The sequence below is a fragment of the Nansenia antarctica genome (assembly GCF_963989245.1).
Source record: "Nansenia antarctica genome assembly, chromosome: 18".
Lineage (NCBI taxonomy): Eukaryota > Metazoa > Chordata > Actinopteri > Argentiniformes > Microstomatidae > Nansenia > Nansenia antarctica.
In genome coordinates this window covers 7,354,006-7,376,907 of record NC_137691.1, presented here as the reverse complement: position 1 = coordinate 7,376,907, position 22,902 = coordinate 7,354,006, and the positions used below count along the sequence as shown (strand labels likewise).

At 41.6% G+C, this 22,902-nt stretch overlaps 1 pseudogene across 1 annotated transcript; it reads right to left on the bottom strand.

Moving 5' to 3' along the window:
* Positions 1–696: 696 nt before the first annotated feature.
* LOC308173536 lies at positions 697–22,190 on the bottom strand (annotated as a pseudogene). Its single transcript has 8 exons — positions 22,182–22,190; positions 21,744–21,893; positions 9,273–9,439; positions 8,793–8,893; positions 1,867–3,019; positions 1,470–1,598; positions 1,116–1,293; positions 697–854 (listed from the first exon to the last, which is right to left on the bottom strand). The product of its transcript is annotated as an uncharacterized misc_RNA (transcript).
* Between the last annotated feature and the right edge of the window lie 712 nt (positions 22,191–22,902).

Genomic DNA, 22,902 nt, shown 5'->3' with positions numbered 1-22,902 from the left:
ACAAATTTCCAGCCATTTGCTGTATCATTAGAATTCATTGTTGCAACACAATTATGGAAATGAGATAGATTATTTTTCATTAAGGGATTCTTTTTGGACACTTGGTTATATACCACTTGTGTAGAGTGACTGACATGATGTTGCCCCATTGACTGTGCTTTTTTCTCTCCATCATTCAACTTTGTAGATTTTGGTCAGTCTCCCTGGGCTTCAGGGTCCCATTCCTGAGCAGTTTTGTAATGACAACCTGATCCCCACAGTGTGTAATTGATTCCTATGCAAATCAGAGACCCTATAAAAAGATTTTAATTAAAAAATTACATAAACTATTATAAATAAAATATTTAACAAGATTAAGTTTAACAAGATTTCCTTTTTTTTTTAATTTTTTTTTTTTTAAGTTTAACAAGATTAAGTTAAAAAAGGAACATGAGTTCAAACAAAAAGAACATGAAAATGTATTAATACAAAATACAACCCAATAAAACAAGAAATAGGAGAAAGGAAATAAGCGTAAAAGTGCAAGATGAAATAAACACACACTAGCTAAAAGCTAGGCAAAAAAAACACCTTCTCGAAACCCATACCGTGTCTATCTCAGTGTCAAGGGCACACTAGTAGTGGTGTGGTTTCAGGCGGGAGTTGAACTCACAACCTTCCGATCACAAGTCCAACTCACTATCCACTAGACCACCACTATCCCTCAGAAGTGGACTCACTGTCTCCTTGCTTGTCCAGCTTCTCAATGGTGGGTTTGGGAAGGGTCATCTGTAGGGCACACCACAGGGCAGTGCGGGACTTCCTTGTGGTTGTACAGAGGTCCCTCAGTGCTGTGGCAAGCTGCAGGATTTTGGCTATCACAAAATAAGCAGACAAAACCTGTCATTTAACACCTTCCTGTTGTAGGCCTTTTTATTAGAACTGAGCAAGCTGCCCATCAATAATACATGAAGGCAAAAAAGATAGTTGTGCAACCTTCCCAGGAAAGAATATAGAGGGCGCAATTGAATCACAAATCGTCAATACAATATTGGAAGACATCATTGATAAATGCAGGATGAGCTTAAAAAAACTAAAATAAGTGGCTAATTTATTACATGGTAGTGTTGAATTACCTGTGTCCGCTCTGAAATGAGCACTACTCTGCCTTTGCCTGTTGGACACGACAAATGCCTCTTTGCGTCTGGCTTGGGTAATGGAAATAGCCTGTCGGTGTCTGTCCAAAGCTGAGAAAATGTTGGCATGGAGGGGGAAGCTGCGCACACGCTCCATTTTACCCAGAAGGCTCACCACCTAAGATGTAATAAAACAATTAATACTACAGGTAAAGGTATGACCGCAAATTAATTTGAAACACTTGCTTTACTTCAGTAGATGGGTGTCAATCTCACACAGCAGCTGTTATGTACATAAATATCCTATTTTGTGTGACTGTAGACAGTTTAAAAGACAATAACTTGAAATCTCACCCTGGCCTGTTCTCTTATCTGGTCCACTATGAGACAGTCGACTCTTGAAGGGTTTGGTGGGATCTTGGGAAGGGTGCAATCAGCTGCAATCAGTTTTCCTGGATAGCTCTTGATAAGGATGACCTCTGTCTAAAACAGAAAACATATAAAGAAAATGTTACACCAAACAGTCAAACCATATATACAAAACATAGTATGCTCAGATATATTATAAGCAAGTAATATACAGTGGTGACATGAGCAGAGATGTACTACTCATTTGGAAATCTGGGATTAGTAGTTCCCTCAGCTGTTCACCAAAGGGTGACCGCTTTGTTGTTTGAATTTAGGCCTAACCCTAATAAATGTTGTCTTCTTTCCACACTCATAAAATTGGGCTCATATTCTCAATGCTCACCTCCTTCCTCTCCTTCTCCAAGAGCCTCCATTGCTCATAACACTCCTCCAAGTGGAAGTGGAGCTGACTCATGGGTCCTCCTCTGTTCTTCATCATCCTTGGGGACCTGATCCCTGTCATCCCAGGATACATACCCTCTCCACCAGACCTCATCGGGGCATCGAAGTACGGGTTGAAACCTGCAAAGTCACTGTTTGGCAACAAGTCACTCACAAGTCCAGCTCCCCTCCTCAGCCCATCCATGCCTGTCACAACCTGGCTCAGGTTCATGGAGTGGGAGTAGGGTCCTTTCTGGGTGGCCATCTTATTTGGATAAGAACTTCGAGGATTCAAAGATGCAATGATTGGTTGCTGAAAGTATTCAACATGTTGTGGACCAAACCCAGATGTATCTCTAGAACCAAAGTCACTCTGCAATGGGTGTTTCCTTAACCCTCCATCAGTCTCTCTTTGCACTGCTCCAAGCTCCCCTCCCAGCTCCTTTTTGAACTGTATGGTTTGAGTGCTGTGCGCTGGTATTCTGGAGCTGGTAAAATTCCTCTGTTCAGTCATGCTGTCCTCATATTGCATCTGCACTGTCTGTCTGCTCTGGGGCTCCCTGCCACATGAGTTGTCCTGCTGCTCACCCACCATTAAAGCCTGGATATTGCTGGCCAGCTTGTTGACATCTTGCATGGTACGGTTTGGTCCTGGCTTGGTCCTTCTGGGCTTGACACTGCTTTGGCACTGAGGTGCAAACGCATCAATGTGATCAGAGAAAGCATTCAATGAACCACTGAACCCTCCAACCTTTTCATTTGCATTGTACTCCTCGTGTTTATTCTGTCTAGGCTTTGGCAGGTAGGAGTGCCCCACATTGGTCAGGTGAAGACCTGGCGGCTTCTGCACTTGTTTGGTCTGTAGGGAGTAGGCGTCCATATCTCCATTGCAGGAAGAGAAGAGCCACTGCTCACTGTTGTCAACGCCATTGAAACGCTGATAACACTCTTCAGAATCTCTGTTCATTGACTGTCCTTGTGCTTTATCGAAAGGCTCAGAATAAACATGGTTTGGCGGAAAGGCAGAGTGGGGCTGGATTTTTGACTCAGACTGGAAGTACTGTGGACAATCCTCCCTCATAGGAGACCAGATAGATTTCAAATCGGATGGTGTCCTGGAAGGGGAATTGAGAATGTAAAGGTTAACATATGGCTCTTTTCCATTGACCAGACCGGGACGGCACAGGACGGCACACTTTTGTATCTTACCCGTACCGTATTTTCAGAAACGCTTCTCCATTATACTCAACAGACCTGGAGCGAGCCGGGACAGTAGGAGTAGGAGTTAAGCGTCATAAGAGCACTTCACTTTAATAAGTGCCGCTATACAGCTCAACGGGGGTAAATGCGACATTAATTATGTCAAAATGCAGCACTATCCTGCACAGGTCAGCCTTAAAACATGTAACGTTAGATATCTAAAGTTAGACAGGGAGTGATGTATTTCTATGGAAAGGCTGTGCTTGACGCTTCCATTGGACTGACGCCGGGGCGCTCATACAATCTCTGCGTTTGTTGCAGAGGAACAGGGTGACTGGCACCCTGTGACAAACGCGCAGATATGAGTGCTCCGGTGTCTTGTTCGGTAGTCTTAATTTATACAGCATATGGATGTTACGTGCCTGTTACTTGCTGTTTTAATAATTTTATTTAGCCTATATAGCACAAGTCATGCATTGAATGTAACCTCAAGTGCTGAACAGTATTAAGTAAACCACAATACATGTGTGAGTGTCCGCATCATCGTTATCGATAATTGAATCGTTTATCTTTATTAATAAATAATTACAGAAAAAGTAAATGACATTTGCCTAAAGCGAAATCTGTTGTGGTATTTAAAAATGGCGGTTAGCGGTGAACTGGAATATCAACCTGGGATGACGTTATTGTGACGATTTCCATTGACCAATCAACGGTCTGCAGCATCACAAATCGTAGCAGATAGTAAATGTAGCTAAAATCAGTACGGGTACTACGGCCCGGTACGGCCCAGTTGGCAGTGGAGAAAGCAAAACAAACCGGGCGCACGCATTCTGGTACGGTACGGGACGGTAGTGGAGAAGCGCAATAGTACCAGGCATGAAAATGGGTCAGGGGTGAAAAAGGTGAGAAGGATACCTGCTAGGGGGTCCCAGGGTTATGCTCCTCCCAAGTTTTTGGTGGAAAAATGAGCTTCCAAATGCTCATATCTGATTTCTTTTAGATTTACTCTAGTGGTGGTCACATGCAGAATTACAATATTGCACAAAAACAAAAGTATGAATGTATAATTAAGTGCAAATAAAGTATCTTTACATGTCCACATATGCTGTATAAGAGACGGGACTGACAACTTCTCTCATGAAATGCGCAGCAGCGCAGCTTTAATAAAGGGTTAGCGACTTCCATCACCAGTTGAGCGACTTGAGTCCTTCTCTTCTTTCTCTCAGCAAACACGTTGCTGTACGTTGCACTCTATTACGACCGACACCAGTGTGAGTAACTTTACCTGACCAACAGCCCAAGGCACCTCACGCTAGGGATGCACCGAAAGTTCGGCCACCGAATGTATTCGGCCGAATAATAGCAAAAAAAGCACATTCGGTATTGGGCCGAATGTGTGAAAAGACCACCGAATAGTAGCAGTTTACCGCCAAATAGTAGCAGGGTTGTTCCTGCTAGAGAATTATGAGGCGGCCGTCTCCGTCATATTTCTTGCCGCCTCCAGCTCTCAACAAAACTCAGTCGTATTTTCTACAAGCGTTGCACTCTGTGTATTTATGTCATTTCTAACTGCAATTGCGGCATTGCGCCGACATGGTGGCGGGGGCGCTATTTAACCCTAACCCTGGTGGCGCTGTACTGCAAATAAGCTTAGCTTTCGTGTTTACTAGCGAAATAGCTGTGCACACAAGACAAAACAGAGAACCGGCGCTTGCTGTTTCATTATCCAGAATGACAAGTTGAGCCTACTAGCGTTAGTCAGTGCTACTTTTAATGTATTATTTGCAAAATTATCAGTTTTGAAGTCGATCAGGGTTTTCAATCGCTGAAAAGTTCTATTGATCAGACAGTCAACAATAGGTCTTAGACTGACATGGTACTACTGCCATTAACAAGGACTAACAAACTTTCTCTGTCATAACAAGTGAACTTATCTTTTACTTGTCCGAGAGCTCAAGTTACTTGTCCAAATCCAAAGATTTTGAAAAAGCAATAATATTAATAATAATATATTATACTCTCACCGGCCACTTCATTAGGTACACCTTTTCAACTGCTTGTTAACGCAGATATCTAATCAGCCAATCATGTGGCAGCAACTCAATGCATTTAGGCATGTAGACATGGTCAAGACGATCTGCTGAAGTTCAAACCAAGCATCAGAATGGGAAATAAAGGTGATTTAAGTGACTTTGAACCTGGCATGGTTGTTGGTGCCAGACGGGCTGTTGCGTGATATTATAGTGTCAATATGGACCAAAATCTCTGAGGAAATTTTCCAGCACCTTGTTGAATCTATGCCACGAAGAATTATGGCAGTTCTGAAGGCAAAAGAGGGGGTCCAACCCCAAGGTGTGCCTAATGAAGTGGCCAGTGAGTGTATGTGTATGCAAATAACACATTTGAATACTATTGATTTGATAATGATGTATCCTTAATTTTCAAATGTATTCATTAAACAATATTTTGTAATTATTTTAAATTATTACGATGGGGTAATCAGTGATTACCCTAACCCTTTTAGATTAAGATTGGCCACAAAAGGGATGAATATCTAGGAATATTTACAAAAAAAAATTGTAACTATAGTCCCTCCCCAATGGAAGCAATCTTATTTGCTAGCTTTTGGATAGTATCCTATATTCAAATTGAGAAATCTATCATTAGTGTCATTCTGAAGTTCGCATTGCGATGTGCTGGTCTTAACACTTCAAACCTAAAATATAGAACTACATGAAAATAAGCGGCATTGAGAAGAAGCGAATATGCGTTCACGCGAATGGCACTAGTGACAGGAGACCCACAACGTAGGCTATGGCTGCGTTCGTAAACTCGCTCTGGAATCTGATCAGCACTCATGGAATGCCTTTTGCCCAATCAAATTACTTGGTCTCTTTATGACGTTGAACGCAGTGTGCGCTCTGGCGCTCTGAGCGAATTTACGAACTATGACGATAACGAACTACGAGAGACTGAAATAGCCTCAGCGAGAATGAGGCGAGGCATCGCTTTGCTTGTAATATTTTTTTTTACTATTCAGATCGGAAGGAGGAATTAATGTTTTGCAGATATTAATACATATTGATTTCTTTTTTTGTTTTGACTTGTCCATCGGACAACTGCAGGAGGAAGTCCACTTGTCCGAACATAAAATGTACTTGTCCTGGACAAGCGGACAAGCCTTAATGTCGAGCCCTGAAAGTGCAATGCTGTTCTTATATATTTATTTTCAGTTATTGTGCTTTGTTGGTATAGCCCCATGGGTCACCAACAGAAGGCCCGCGGGCCAAATGCGGCCCACCAAAGCTTCCCATCGGGCCCGTGGAATATTTGTGGTTTTTTCATATTAATTAAATAATGAATTCAGAAAATGTGAGGACGGAAATACCGTTTAGAACATATAGGCTGCGTTCGTAAATTCGTCGGAGCGCACAGTGGATTCAATGTCATCATGGAACCAGGTAATTTGATTGGACTAGAGGCAGTCACGTGGACGCTCTGACTCTCTCAGAGAGAATTTACGATCGCGGCCATGGCATAGATTCATATGGTTCTACCAATGCAGGAGGATTCAGACCTAACTCATTCACAAATCTCCATCCTTGCTTCGAAATAGCCGTATAGTATACTAGTATATAATAGTATAGTATAGTAGCAAAGCTGAAACTAATTCCCGTCTTTTAAATGGAATGCGGCAGACGTAGCGCCTATTCGCATGCAAGAATGGGGACAAACTCATAGCTCTCATTTAACATTTCGTGTTTTTTCTCCACATGCTCTTGTTTAACATTTCGTGTTATAGGCAAATTTTTCACATGCACATATTACAGTGACTTAAATAACAACTAACTTCTCAGTCAAAAAATGAACGAGGTAAATGGCTTGTTATGCTTGTAGAACCCAGACAGCCCGGAGAGATGCACTAGTTGCCTCTCGTTCAGATAACGTTCTGCTAATAATTCTATTGGCATGTCCATATCCAGCTTTCAAGTTTGCAATTATTCTGTGACGGGTCTCAGGATATGACTTCTCATGGTATGATTCTCTGAAAGCTGCACGACTTGTATAATTGTAACGGCGAAGATTGTATCGTTTTTCAACAGCTACCGTTTCAGTGCAGATGAGGCATACAGGTTTTGCGTTACTAAATGTTGGCAAGATGAATGCGTACTTGTCAGTCCATTCCTCATTAAAGCTGCGGTTTTCCACATCAATTTTGCGCTTCAGGTTTGCGCTTCAAAGTGTCACTCTCTTTGAGAGTGACACTTTGCTTGATTGATAACTGAAAATTATTACAATGAAGTGAAGCCAAAATATCTTGATCGCCCCCTGGTGGCTGTCTGCAGTATAGGTGTCAGGAGTCTGTTAACACTGATAAGCCATTAATAACATACATTTTGTAAGAAAGTGAAAATATTAAACAATAATATGCTAATTATGCCGAAATAAAATAAATGAATATATATAAGTCCGGCCCCCACAGTGTAAGCTTCGAAAAATTCTGGCCCTTGGACAAATGTAGTTGGTGACCTGTCTGCTGGAATGTTCAATAAAAGTAAAAAAAAAAAAAAAAAACTTTGAAAAGCATGGATAAAAAGGAAAATGTACAGTACAGGCCAAAAGTTTGGACACACTTTCTCATTCAATGCGTTTCCTTTATTTTCATGACTAATTGGTACATTGTATATTCTCACTGAAGGCATCAAAACTATGAATGTACACATAGGAATTATGTATTTAACAATAAAGTGTGAAATAACTCTAAATATGTCTTATATTTTAGATTCCTCAAAGTAGCCACCCTTTGCTTTTTTGTTGTTAATAAAATATATAATAATAATATTAAATATAATGTGTTAATAATCATATGTTATTATATATAATTTAATATTATTATTATATATTTTATTAACAAAAAATGTTAATCTTTTATTAACAACAAAAAAGCAAAGGGTGGCTACTTTGAGGAATCTAAAATATAGGACATATTTAGAGTTATTTCACACTTTTTTGTTAAGTACATCATTCCACATGTGCTCATTCATAGTTTTGATGCCTTCAGTGAGAATCTACAATGTAAATAGTCATGAAAATAAAGGAAACACATTGAATGAGAAGGTGTGTCCAAACTTTTGGCCTTTACTGTATTTAGTTTATACAATGGTACAAAAATAAATGAAAAACTGCCGGTATGTATTTGGCCAATGTTTCCTTAAATTCGGCTTCGGCCAAGAATTTTAAATTCGGTGCATCCCTACCTCGCACTCATAGCTACGCTGTATTGGCTCCCTTCACCAAGGAGTTTCACCCGTGCGCACATGATAGTTTCAGCCCTTCACACGCACAGCCCTTCACACGCACGCACATGATAGTTTCAGCCCTTCACACGCACAGCCCTTCACACGCACAGCCCTTCACACGCACGCACATGTTCGTCTTTTTAAGTGGGTCTGCTCCGCCCAAAAAAAACCTCAATTTCTCATTGGATCTACACGGTTCAGGTAGGTCACCAATTTTGGATTAAAAACTGCGAATTTCTCCGTAAGGTGAGTGATTTTCATGCCTGCATAGTACACTTCTAAGGAGGTAAATTACAATTGGATTCATCTAATCTCAATTCAATGTACTTCTGATAATTTTTCATTTAAATTGTACTTCAAGTAATTTGAATATGACGTAACTCACTCTTCAGTATAGTAGCTTTCCATTGGATCAGCCTCTTCCAAGATATTTGACACTAGCCCATAGAGATCAGCTTGACTTCCACAGTCATTTCCATCGGTGAGGTTCCTTAGAGATGAAAAAGGTTATAACAGTTAAAACATATTTTACATTTTTTAAATATTGTTTACCTATAATTCAGATTGCACATTTTCACATTAAAAAGTTCAGGCCTTTGGATCGTTTTTCCAGATTATTAGAAGTTCAAGTGATCCTCAATTGTTAGTCAATGAGGATAGTGCAAGGCAGGAGATGGAACATGCGGTGGGTAATGCTGCTGCTACCACCAAGTATCTGAGTGCTTAAAGTGCACACTCGTTGCTATTAAGTCTTCATAAATGTCTCTATGATTTCAGAACACACCGACTCTTTTTTATTACTTATTACAATAACTTCGCAATAATTTCCCAGAATATCACTATCTCTCACAAGAAACTCTGTCACCTGCCTGCTTTTAACATTGTTCTGAATACAATCAATTACCGTAGTTGGTATGGATCATCATGAGCAGACCAGGGTGTGTAGGTGTTGTGAGGCTCCTCTGGCAGTTGGAAGTCAGGTAGTGGAATAAAAGGCTGCGACAGACTTCCATTGTCCCCTGGTCCACAGATCTGTAAGATAATGAAGCAAAAACGTATTAAACCCTTAACAAAGGGTAAGTGAAATATACAGTAGGTGATAAGTTGAACAGACAATACATTTTGCCTACTTCAACAGACAATTATCCATAATCTCAAATAATTTATTACAATAAATGAGAGGTCCTCAATACTGTTCCTATGTATTTTTGTTTAAACATATTAGATTGTGTGAACACGTTTATGTTTTTCTTAGCACAATGCACTTTGATGTTATGCTGAGTATTATATATGTAGGCTATTTTGTCATTTGATTGAATGTAACATGTTAATATTGTTACATCATGTTTAATTGAGTGATTTTTAAAATAGTTTTCTAACTCTACCTTGCTAAAAAAAACATTTTACATAAGTCAATTTGGATAGGACCTAACACTTCCATTAGGCCTATCATTCTGTCCCTCACATTGACGTTCATATTGAAAGCCTATTGAAGACATCTCACCTGATGCTGGGATGACAAATCTGAACCAGATGAGACGCTTTGAAATCCATCAGACGCCATTCTCACTCCGCTTGGACTTGCATTTACTCCACTTCCTACTGCATTATTGACCTGGAAATAAATGTATATGAACAGATATTAAAATGTAACTACATATTATGGTATGCTAATAAAAACAGGCAAGTTAGTCCAGGGATATGGATACCCTGCTTTAACCAAATGACCAAATGTTAGTCGCAATTCATAGCTTTCATGTGACGTCACAGCATAGTGGAAACGCCCACCTGACGGGCAAAAGGCACTTTTTGCGGGCAAAACCCACGGGCAAAACCCACTTTTTGCGGGTTAATAACTTTGATTTCCCGTGGGTTAGGAAAATAATTCCAACGTGTCCGGATAGAGTAGAAGACAGGGAATCCAACACTATTTGAATGGAGTCGATCCTCCACTCCTATCACCGTGGACACAGCAAGGAGCGAATTCCCGGATATAAATATTCCCTCGCCTCGCTGACAGCGGGAGTTGGGAGTTTCGTCCAGCAGCCGGTGAACGCCCGGTTGATCGAGTTTCATATTAAAAGTATATCTTCTCGGGGTGTCAGCGCGGTGGTTAAGGGCTCAAAATGACCGTATACTGATAGTGAATTTAGCAATAATAGTCTTATGTTTGTACCACCTCCATAACCGGTGTTATTCACGGGAAAAGCCGGTCAAGGAGGCACCCTTTGCAGGTCAATAACTTTGATTCTCCGGGGGTTAGGAAAATAATTCCAACGTGTCCGGATAGAGTAGAAGACAGGGAATCCAACACTATTTGAATGGAGTCGATCCTCCACTCCTATCACCGTGGACACAGCAAGGAGCTAATTCCCGGATATAAATATTCCCTCGCCTCGCTGACAGCGGGAGTTGGGAGTTTCGTCCAGCAGCCGGTGAACGCCCGGTTGATCGAGTTTCATATTAAAAGTATATCTTCTCGGGGTGTCAGCGCGGTGGTTAAGGGCTCAAAATGACCGTATACTGATGGTGAATTTAGCAATAATAGTCTTATGTTTGTACCACCTCCATAACCGGTGTTATTCACGGGAAAAGCCGGTCAAGGAGGCACCCTTTGCAGGTCAATAACTTTGATTCTCCGGGGGTTAGGAAAATAATTCCAACGTGTCCGGATAGAGTAGAAGACAGGGAATCCAACACTATTTGAATGGTGTCAATCCTCCACTCCTATCACCGTCGTGTATCTTGATAGTTCTTCATGAGTGAGGTGGTCTAAATAGTAGGCAGCCATGTTGAGCGATGTTGCTATGATACTTTTTGCCCGTCAGGTTGGTGGTTGCTAGGGAAGAAACCACGTGACTGAAAGCTATGAATAGCCCTGGTACGCTAACCCTTAAATGACCTTAAGTAACCCTTAAATGAACCCACACGTGATCTGCAAACGGGTCAGGATAATCCCGAGTAGAACAACATTTCAGAAAGTTCTGACAAAACAGTCATTAGTCACCAGACAGGCATGTAATACAGCTATATTATCTAGCTTTGATATGTTGCTTTGATCAGATCACTGCACTGAAATACAACTTCAAGTTCACCACAGTTCAGCTACCGAAATTCGATGTTCACATTTCAGGAACTAGACATACCCATCGCTAGCAAGTACTTGGCCTTGACCAACCAGGGCCACGACTAAGTTCGCTTTACACATTTTACAAACCAGATTTACTTCAGAAGTTGAACAAAAACAAAACAACGTTTCTACTAAAATGTGTTGATGATCATTTTCAGGTGGTCAGTCACACTTAATCCTACACAATACCAGTTACAGCCAGATAGCTAGCTAGCTGTCCAGTGCGGCCATGGCGTTTGCTGTCGGTGGCAATGTCAGTTTAGCTCGCTGCTTACCTCCATCAATTCGCTGACAGGCTCTTGTCTTACGTTGTTTTTTTAAACAAGGATTTTACAGATTAAATAATCACAATTGATCACACGGATGAATAAAACAGCTAAAACTGTCTGACGCCAGAGCGCAATGACGGAGCAGACGGAATGGCGAGGAGCTTCTGATTTGATCTCGAGCTTGGCGGCTTGTTGAAATGACGGATCTCAGACAGTCGATTGTCGACTACTATCTAAAATACTCGCTAATAGATTATTAGATAAAACACTTGGGTCACTTATCCATCCGGACCAAGTGGGCTTTATTTATTAGACGTAGAAAGTCTTCTGATAATGTGAGGCGCCTTATAAAGTGCACCTGTCATCATGGCCCAGAGAGGGGCAGGGCCCTGAGGAGTAGCTGAGCGGCAACAGAGTTTGGATTTTGACGAGTTTTATTTTCATTTATTTTAATTTGAGTGTATATTTAACTAATATATATTGTGCCTCAGCAATAAAAAAGTGAAAAGCTGTTTAATGTTGTCGACCGTGTTATTTATTATATATATATATATATATATATATATATATATATATATATATATGTCATTTTTTTAAAAGTACTGAATTAAGTACCGTTTCGGTGCCGGTACCGTTTTTAAAGTATCGGTTAGGTACCGGTACCGGATAAAACCCAAACGATACCCAACAACCCTACTTATAAATATGATGTGGTTTATATAAATGCGAAATTCTGACAATCCAACAGCAGCCATCTCGTCTCGACGCTATGAACACGTTTGACAGGATAGTTAATGGAGATCCGTGTTTCAAACATTGAAGGCTTTTGGGTTTCAGGCCAAACATCTCTGAGATGGACTGAGATCCTTTATGAAGACCCGGAGGCAGCAACACAGACGGTCTAATATCATCTATCTATTTTACACTTCGTGAGCTTAGCATTATAAGGTTCTATCTCCATTTTTGTCAAAATTGAGTTTTTTACATAATCTGATCCATTAGGTGTTTATTAACGCCTGTGTGGTGTTGTTTTTAAAATGTTGACATTTTTGAGTTAGTAATTCATAAAATACAAAGGTTCCATCTCACAGAACATAATAAATGTAAAAAACTTTGACGCTCAATATCTCTGAACTGCCCTAAACGGAGAGGCACTCGGCGGGGCTCGGCGCTGTCACCAGGCCTCTTCTGTCCAGCCCTCGAACCCCTCGCTGCAGTAATGATTCGTAACAACCCGAATATTCCACTACTAAGTTCGCTTTACACATTTTACAAACCACATTTACTTCAGAAGTTGAACAAAAACAAAACAACATTTCTACTAAAATGTTTTGATGATCATTTTCAGGTGGTCAGTCACACTTAATCCTACACAATACAGCCAGATACAGCTAGCTAGCTGTCATGGCATTTGCTTACCTCCATCACTTCGCTGACAGGCTCTTCTTACGGTTTTTTAAACAAGGATTTTACAGATTAAATAATCGCAATTGATCACACAGATGAATAAAATAGCTAAAACTGTCTGACGCCAGAGCGCAATGACAGAGCAGACGAAATGGCGAGGAGCTTCTTCCTTCGTTGACGCTCGAGATCGGGAAATCAACACCCGCGAAGTATTTATCTATTCTGTCCCAACTGTTCATTGGTCAATGTGAAGTGTTTGTATCCAATGGGCATCTAATAGGGGATGGGCAATATCCAAAGGTCTTAGCAACTGGATATTCATTGGTCAATGTCAAAGGTCTTAGCAACTGGATATTCATTGGTCAATGTGAAGTGTTTGTATCCAATGGGCATCTAATGGGGGATGGGGAATATAAGGTAACTGGATATAACTGGATATAAACTGGATATAACTGGATATAACAGGTAAAGGCAACTGGATATTTTCAATTCATCACAGTAACGCATCATCGGTACTTTCCCCTCCCGTAATGTCCACGCCCCTTTTTGGGTGATAGACATAGGTGAAAGTGGACCGGTGCGGTCCGGTGCGGCTGACGTTATGTTTCCTTGCAAGTCTATTTTAATACCTTTGAAAAGGACACGTTAACCTGCTTTACAGTAGACCCGACACGACGCGACGCACTTTACACTTCTGCGTAGGCCGCGCTGCAATTACACCGTCACATCGCTAGGTGGCAGTGTGTTTTTTAAAATCGGCCTTAATGGGCCATAATCGCACGTGAGTGGGCGTCACCATAGTTAGTGACAGACAGGCCTGAGGAGAAGAAACATGCAACGAACAATAAGTCAAATGTTTAAAAGAAAGAAGAGAGATAAAGAAGCAGATAATGTGGCTAAAGTTAGAAGGAGAGAGCAAATTGAGGGCCAGAGGGGGGAGGCAGAACCTCTGCAAAATGAAAACCCACCCTCAGATGCAAACACAGGTGATGATGCTAACTTAGACTAGAGAATGGATATGAAGTTAGCTTACTAGCAAACTAGACAGTGGCTTACTCAGAACACAGTCTGTGTGCATACAGTACAACATTTTGTATGTATCCTACACATTGTAGGATACATTTTGAGATATTTTATTTGACTAATAATCTGTTAATTAATTTATCTGCCCACTGTTCTGACAATTCAAAGACAGAGACTGTTTGACTGTCTTTTGATGAATTTAGTTGTAAATGTTATTCTAATTTAAAACAGTTGAAGGCCAGAGGGAGGAAGAGGAGACTCAACAAGAAGCAGCAGGTCCCTCTCCCTACTCAGAAGAAAGAACAGGCGATGCTGCTAGCCCTCCTACTGCTTACCCTAATGTATGGAAAGAAGAACAGTATAAACAGTTCAAGGAGAAAAATGAATGGCTGCATGCTGAAAATGGAAGGCTAGGCTGTAGCCCATGCCATGATGTAAAAGATCTGGGTGTCATGGCATCCCGTGGGGTCAACATAGCTACTCAGTGGGCTGAGGGAAAGATAGCCCCAAGTGGTAATTCAAGGGAAGTACAGCTTTCATCACTGCGGAAAAAGATCCATGAGCACAGGAACTCCACAGCGCATACTGAAGCTGTCAAGATTCTTCAGACAGCAAATAAAGACATACTTCTGAACTTAAACGCCAGTAGTCAGGAGTCTGCATTTGAGTCTACTGCCAAAGTATTCATGACAGCATACTATGTGGCCAATAATAACAAGCCTTTCACAGACTTTGAGAGTCTGATTGACCTGCAGCAAGTAAATGCTGTTAGCTTAGGGCGTGTTTTGCACAGCAAAACAGTCTGTGTTGATATAATTGAGCATGTGTCATCACAGATGAAAAAGGAACTTCTGAAAAAGATAATAGAGGCCAACTGTAAAATCACAGTATTGGCTGATGAGTCGACCAGTGTCGGGCACAAATCAACACTCATTGTGTTTCTGAAGGCTAGTATTGATGGAGACATGGAGCCCATTGCCTTTCCATTAGACCTGGTTGAGCTGGATAGTATGTCTGCTGCTCATATCAAGGAACAGATTATGGGTTGCTTGCTTAAGAATGGCTTCACTGTTGAGTTGCTGAGGGAAGTCCTCATTGGATTTTGCAGTGATGGGGCCAGTGTCATGCTGGGAGTGAAGTCAGGTGTTGGGAAGTTGCTCCAGGATGACTTCCCAGGCATCCTACTATGGCACTGTCTCAATCACAGACTGGAGCTTGCTGTGGACCAGGCCCTGGATGTGACGGGGGGAACAAAGGACTTCCAGGCATTCCTTGACAGCCTATATTCATTATATAGCCAGTCACCAAAAAACATGCGGGAGCTGAGTGAATGAGCTCACAACCTAGACATTGCCCTCAGGAGGATCGGAAAAAGTGTTCAGTGTTCGCTGGGTGGCTTCTTCATGCAGGGCAGTCTCTGCAGTTTGGCAGTCTTATCCAGCCTTGGCACAACATTTCCGTGAAGCATCAGAGGATAATACAAGGGACAGCAGAGACAGGGCCAAATTCAAAGGTCTGCTTTCTAAGTTGTGCTCCATCAACTTCCTGAAAAGTCTTGCAGTGATGGCAGATGTTCTGACTGAACTTAAGAACTTGTCAGAGATTCTTCAGGACAGACAGACCACGCTCCCAAAGGCCCATGACAACATGACAATCTATATCAAACGCATAGAAAGCCTCAATCGCTACCCAGGACAACATGCAGTTGAAGCCAGCCAAGCAGAGGAAGTGATTGAATTCAAGGGAGAGGAGTTAAGAGTTGGCAGGTCTCCCATCATTAACTCTGCTCAGTTCATCCAAGCAGTGGTAGACAATATGAAAGAAAGACTCTTCACAACCACAGCAAACAGAGCACAGGCCAGTGTTGCAGCCAACCGAAAAGAGGCGTACAATAACCTTATCAAACAAATGGCAGTCCTCAACCCTGACAACTGGGACCACGACAATCCTCGATTTGGAGATAATGAGGTGAGGGCTTTGTGTGATGTCCTACATCTGAATGGACAAGAGGCCCACCTTGGGTTCACTGAATACAAAGCAAGTGGAGGAAGAACCATTCCTAAGAGGATGAAGAAGTTGCTCATGGCAGTTGACACACTGTCTGCAAGCAATGCTGACTGTGAACGGGGGTTCAGCACAATGAACAACATCATAACTGAGTATAGGAGCAAACTGACAACAAGAAATGCAGCAAATCTCCTCTTCATCAGCTCTGTGGGACCTCCATGCAGACGGTGGGATCCACTGCCTTATGTGAAGGCTTGGCTAGGCAAAGGAAGAAGAGCAGCCCACTCAACAAGTTGCATGACTCACCAATACACAGAAGACAAGGATAACTACTTCAGCCCTCTGTGGAAAATGTGGAAAAGTGTTTAGGTGTTCCCACTTTCCCAGGGACCTAGATCCAGCTAGTAGTTTACAACCAGCTGATAGCTAGTGATAACAATTATTCAGACTCTTCTGAACCTAAAACGGATGACAGTAATAAAGAATGGATGGAAATGAATGAACCTCAGTTATTGGGAAGAAACACTCGAGTTACCCAGTTTGTGTTTAAAAAAAATCTGTTCAAAAAGGAGACTTGAAGAGACACATGATAGTTCACACAGGAGAGAAACAATTTAATTGTTCAGTGTGTGGTAAATGTTTTGCTCAAAAAGGAGAGTTGCAATCACACATGATAGTCCACATAGGAGAGTCTATGTTGTAGAGTCTGAGTTATGAGGCTGTTATAATGTTTAAATAAATAATTTAAACATTATATTATTATTATTGTCAAGTGTTTCTAATTTCAACACCAACACCACGATGTGTGTGTTCAGGGATGCATGAAGCTGGTGGCGGGAGGAGAACAATATGAAACCATGAAGGTTGGGGTAGCAGCCTATAGTTCCTGTAAGAAACTCAAACCACTTTCACCCCTGGTGATAGAAGAGTAGAAGTTTGACTGGCGGTCAATTATGGAAGCATATAGCTGACATAAATCAAATGCCAATGCAATATGAGATTGCAATTGCATGTTCCACTTTTGCATGCATTCTTTCAGACAATATTCAAAAAGAATGCATGCAAAAGTGGAACATGCAATTGCAATCTCATATTGCATTGGCATTTGATTTATGTCAGCTATATGCTTCCATATTAGTCTGCCTCCAGAGCAGTCATACGTCATCTCCCTGTCATCAGAACGATCACGTCCCCTGTTGGGTGGTAGAAGTGTAGAAGTTTGACTGGCGGTCAATGGGAATTTGTGGTCTTTGCTTTAATCCGATAACATAAGAAAGCCGTATTGCTTTTTAGATATTAGATGCACAAATCCGATGGCCAGTTAAGCAAACTATTATATAGTGTGGTTTCCGATCAATGATCGACGTCGTTATATGGAGAAAAGTAATGAAATAGGCAGTGTGTGTCCTTTCAGTCTGCCTCCATCCATGTGGATGAACGACCCGACCCAATGGCCTGAGGTGTCATATCCTAACATATACAATTACCTTATTGAATCTCCAGGTAATGCATTTCTGACATCTTTCACTTTTGCTGTCGTTAAGATGTTATTTTTCTGTTTTGGTAGTCTGTACAATGTGATACTTGCCCTCCTCCACCGGCCCTAGTTTAGGACCTAGCTTGCTGTTCATTATTTTGAGGATAACTCATAGCTAGCTAGCTATAACGTCTTTATATATATATATATATATATATATATATATATATATATATATATAAATGTATACATACATAATACTATATATACCATACAGGCTAAATACTGATTAACAGTTCATCACTTTGGCAAATGCATCATCTATGCCCATTGAACAGATTTATTAATGATCCTATCTTAAGAATACTAATGTAACACTCTCATCTAGGGATTTACACGGCAAGTCAAATGAACAACTACAAACTACAATCCTGGAAGCACATAAGTTCTTCACTAGTGGCTGGGTGGATGTGGTACTGCACCACAAACCCTCTGCTGACATCACCGTTTTCAAGACCCAGGTCAAGCCATCGTGGAGGGTCACTGATAAATCCAACAGCACTTGGGTTGCTGCTAAGAGTACTGGAGAGGTTAAAGCAGCTCACTGTGATTGCATGGCAGGGTAAGCTGACTGCATAACATAACAGTTTTAATCTCAATGCCATATCAAATTCTTTCAGAAGAAAATAAATGCTCATTGTATTCTATTTTATTCTAGACTGGGAGAAAGTTGTTCCCACGTCAGGGCACTTCTTTTTAAGTTAGAGGCATCTGTCCGCCTTGGCTACACAAGGACGGCACCAACCAGCATCGCCTGTGCCTGGAATAAAGTCTGTACCAAAAAGGTGGAGGCAGACATGGTGAAGGACATTAGGTTCTACACAGACAAGGCAAAAAGAAAGAGGGCTGTTGGAAGAAAGTGTGGGGTAGTTCCGAAGGCAAAAGAACAACATCAAAAACATGCTCTTCGCTGTTGCTCTCGAACCGTTAGCAATGGCTATCCGGAGAGAACCCACGTTTCCAGGTATTCAAATCGGTGATAGATGTCATAAACTGATGCTATATGCGGATGTCATTCTTTTATTTGTCTCAGATCCAGAACGCTCTCTTTCCTCCCTATTTAGAATCATTGACAAGTTTTCATCTATTTCAGGTTATAAAGTGAACTGGACAAAGTCGGAGGCTCTTCCTCTTTCGCCATATTGTCCCAAATCCCTTTTTCAAGCAGGCACCTTTTCTTGGCCTAAGAAAGGCATTAGATATCTTGGCCTAACATTCCCCCCCTCACTGGCTGATTTAGTTAAAATAAACTTTGTTCCCCTATTGGATAAACTGCGGGCAGATGTAGAGCGGTGGTCTCCACTATTTCTCTCCATGTGGGGCAGTAAATATAATAAAGATGACCTGTGTTCCTAAATTTAACTACCTGTTACAAGCTCTCCCAGTCCGAATCCCATTACACTATTTTAAACAATTTGATCAAATTTGTAATAAATTCTTATGGAACAACAAACGTCCTAGAATGAGCCTGCGGAAACTGCAGAGGCCTGTAGACCGAGGAGGTCTTGGTGTTCCTAACCTGTTATATTACCATTATGCTTTCACTCTCAGGCACATGGCACACTGGACTCTGCCTCCAGAGAGAGCCCCCCCGTGGTTCCATATTGAAAGTGCAATCTGCACCCCTCTGGCACTCAGGTGCTGTATTACGGCCAGACTAACCCAAGAGAATCGATCGCACCCTATTTTATCCCATATACAATGGGTTTGGAAGAGAGTTGCTTACATCTTTAAATTTGACCCCTATCTTCACCAGTCTGCTGGGATCTGGCTGAACCCCAAGCTGTGTATAGATAAATCGCCCTTCTTTTGGAAGCCCTGGTTTAAAAAAGGTATCGAAGTTCTAGGAGACCTATATCAGGATGGAACGCTAAAATCTTTTGAGGCTCTTAGAAGGGAATTTGATTTACCACACAATCAATTTTGGAAGTATTTACAGCTAAGACACTTAATGGTGCAAACATTTGGCTCCCCCACAACTGCCCCACCTAGTGGTGATACACTTGAATGGTTTCTGAACAGTTTTGGACTAGGTCATGAAGCCTCTGCTTACTATTCGAGGAAGGATCCTAGTGGCCTCAGACCCAAACATATGGTCTCTTAAACTAACATGGGAAATAGACTTAAATGTATCATTTACAGAGGCAGAATGGGGAAGAATTCTCAAGAATGGGAAAAAAATGTCAAGGGAACTCCGAACGAGACTGATCCAATTCAAGATTATTAACAGAATCTACTGGACACCATCCAGGCTACATAGAGTGGGTCTGGTCGACAGTTCGGAGTGCTGGAGGTGTAGTGACAGGAATGGTACTCTAGTGCATATGCTTTGGGGATGTCCAAAAACCCAGGAGTTTTGGCTAGACATCCATGGTTATCTGGAAAAAATTGTCGGCCTTGACATTCCGTTCACCCCCAGTCTTTTTATTTTGGGTGACCCCACAGCATTAAGTGAGGTGACTCCACCACTCGCCAATTGGATCCAGACTGCGTTAATGCTAGGACGGAAACTATTAGTTAAAGAGTGGAAGGCCTCATCAGCACCAGCACCGTCTCTGTGGCACATTTCTCTTGGGCAGCTGGCAGCCCTAGAACAATTATCATATAGGCTGCTAGATAAGGTGGAGGAATACCGCTTGAAATGGGGGCAGTATCACTCATATATTGAGAAATAATGGCAACTCCAGCTCATGTAAATAGCAATATTTTTATTTTTAAATTTATTTTATTTAATTATAAGTAGCAATATCCCAAATGTAAAAAGTGAAAGTAAACTGCTATAAGTATGATTGTTAGACAATGCTGTAGATGTACATTGCTGTACATCACCTTTATGTTTTGTTGTGTCTATTTTTTGTCTTTTTAATTTATTGTTCAATGTCAACTGTTACGTGTGTTGGATGTTTGTTCATTGTCTGTTAATTGAAAATAATAAAAAACTATTAATCATAAAATAAAATAAAAAAGAACAACATAAAAAACAGTTCCTTGAAATGTTGTCTGCCACTGGAGCACTGCCCGTTGGTCTCAGCACTTTTAATGGATATGCGGACTCTTTCAGGCCAATGCCATGGTATGAAAATCTGTTAGGGTTTTCTGATGACCAAGTACTGGCAATAGAGGAAGAAACTAAAGACCAGGCAGAATGTTCAACTTGGCACCTGCAAAGAGTTGGGAGGGTGACAGGCACATCCGCGCACAGGGTACTACACACACCTCTTGAGAAACCCTCAAAATCACTTCTGAGAGATATTGTGCAGAAAGGGTCTCTGCAAAACCGTCTGACAACTCCAGACATAGTTTGGGGTAGGGAACATGAAAAGGAGGCCATCGAAACGTATAAGTATGCCCTAGGCCTAACAACAACATTCACAGCACAAACTGCAATCACCTTATCGAGTGAGGTATATACAGCCCACAAGAGCCTCAAGATTGGGAGGGCAGGCTTCCGATTGTGCAAAGACAAGCCCTACATTGGTGTAAGCTGTGATGCATACATATCATGTGATTGCTGTGGGAAAGGAGTGGTTGAGGCAAAGTGTCCCTTGAAATGGGCCAGTGATATTTCACCTGATCACTGGCCCACAGACAAGACAGGACATCTGGACACTTTGTTGTCGCTGAGGACCAACCACAGCTGCTACACCCAGGTAATACAATACATAACACTTCACAAGGAATTTCATTTTCTGTGTTTGTGGCAGTTTTGGTGATTGTAGGGTGGTAGAGGCTATGCTGTCCTTTTATTTTACAGGTGCAGATGCAGATGTATGTGTGCAAAACAACCTATGCAGACTTCATCACAAAATTCATACAGTACGATCATTCATGTCCACAGATTTAAAATGTGTGTTTGAGAGACAATAGTTTCTCACACACGCACGCATGCACGCACACACACACACACACACACACACACGCACACACGCACACACACGCACACACACACACACACGCACACACACACAGTCCCTCCAGGCTGCTGTTCCACTGCTGCTCCAGGGAGGCCAGCCTGCCCTTCTGCAGTGCCAGTAGACCGTCCACACACTGCAGGTGAGAGCGCCGGGCCTGGGCCCTCTGCTGCTCCGCCTCACTCAGGTCACACACCAAACACTACAACACACACGGGGACAGAGAGAGAGGGGGAGAAAGAGCGAGCGAGAGAGAGAGGAATACATAGAGAGAGAGGGGGGGGGAGAAAGGGAGAGACAGAGAAAGGGGGGGGCGAGGGAGAGAGAAAGAGAGGAAGGGGGAGAGGGAGAGAGAGAAAGAGAGACACAGGGAGAGAGAGGGGGGGAGAGAGAGAGGGGGGGGGAGGAGAGGGAGAAAGATAGCAACAACTTGCTTTAACATTAGGAGAACTTTGCTTGTTATATTCAGCAAACAGACAACATAGCCCACCTCATTCATTCGTTTCGGGGTACAAGAAAATGTGTTGTTTTTACCTGTGAGTTTACAAGATGAGTTTGTGTGTCGTCTCTCCTAGCAACATCGCATGGATAAACAGAAGCAGGAGCTGCGCGAACTTTAAAAAAAAAAAAAAAAACGAAGGAAAAATACGATGTGAAAATTTGCATTTAGATTTTAGATCAACAAACAATTTCAATAATTGCAGTTTTTTTATTCCAACATAATGTTTCACAATATAAATAGCATACAGAATTTCACAAAGAGTAGCGTGCTTTTTCCTACATGAAATGTAGTGGGTTTTGCGCAGCCAAAAGAGATGCCTTTCTTTTTCAGAAAATAAATACTGCTTATAAATACTGATCATAAACACTGCTTAATGGCTAAATGCTAAATGGGATGCTTGGAACGATCCGACTTTGACGTCACCCTATTGAAGCTGAGATTTCAAAACGGTTGACAAACGGTTAAGGTAATGTTAAAGTTAAGGTTAGTGTTAGATAAGAGTTATGGTTAGCTTCGTGTTACGGTAAGAGTAAGAGCATGTGTTAAGTTTAGGGTTAGGTTAGGGGTTTAGAGGAGGGTCGTGCCAAAGATCCCATTTAGCATCTACATTTCTGAATGTGTAGGCTATATCCGGCATTGACAAAATTATTATTTGCCATCGACGGACAAAATCAGTTATATTCGGCAGTTAAAGCTTGTATCGTGAATA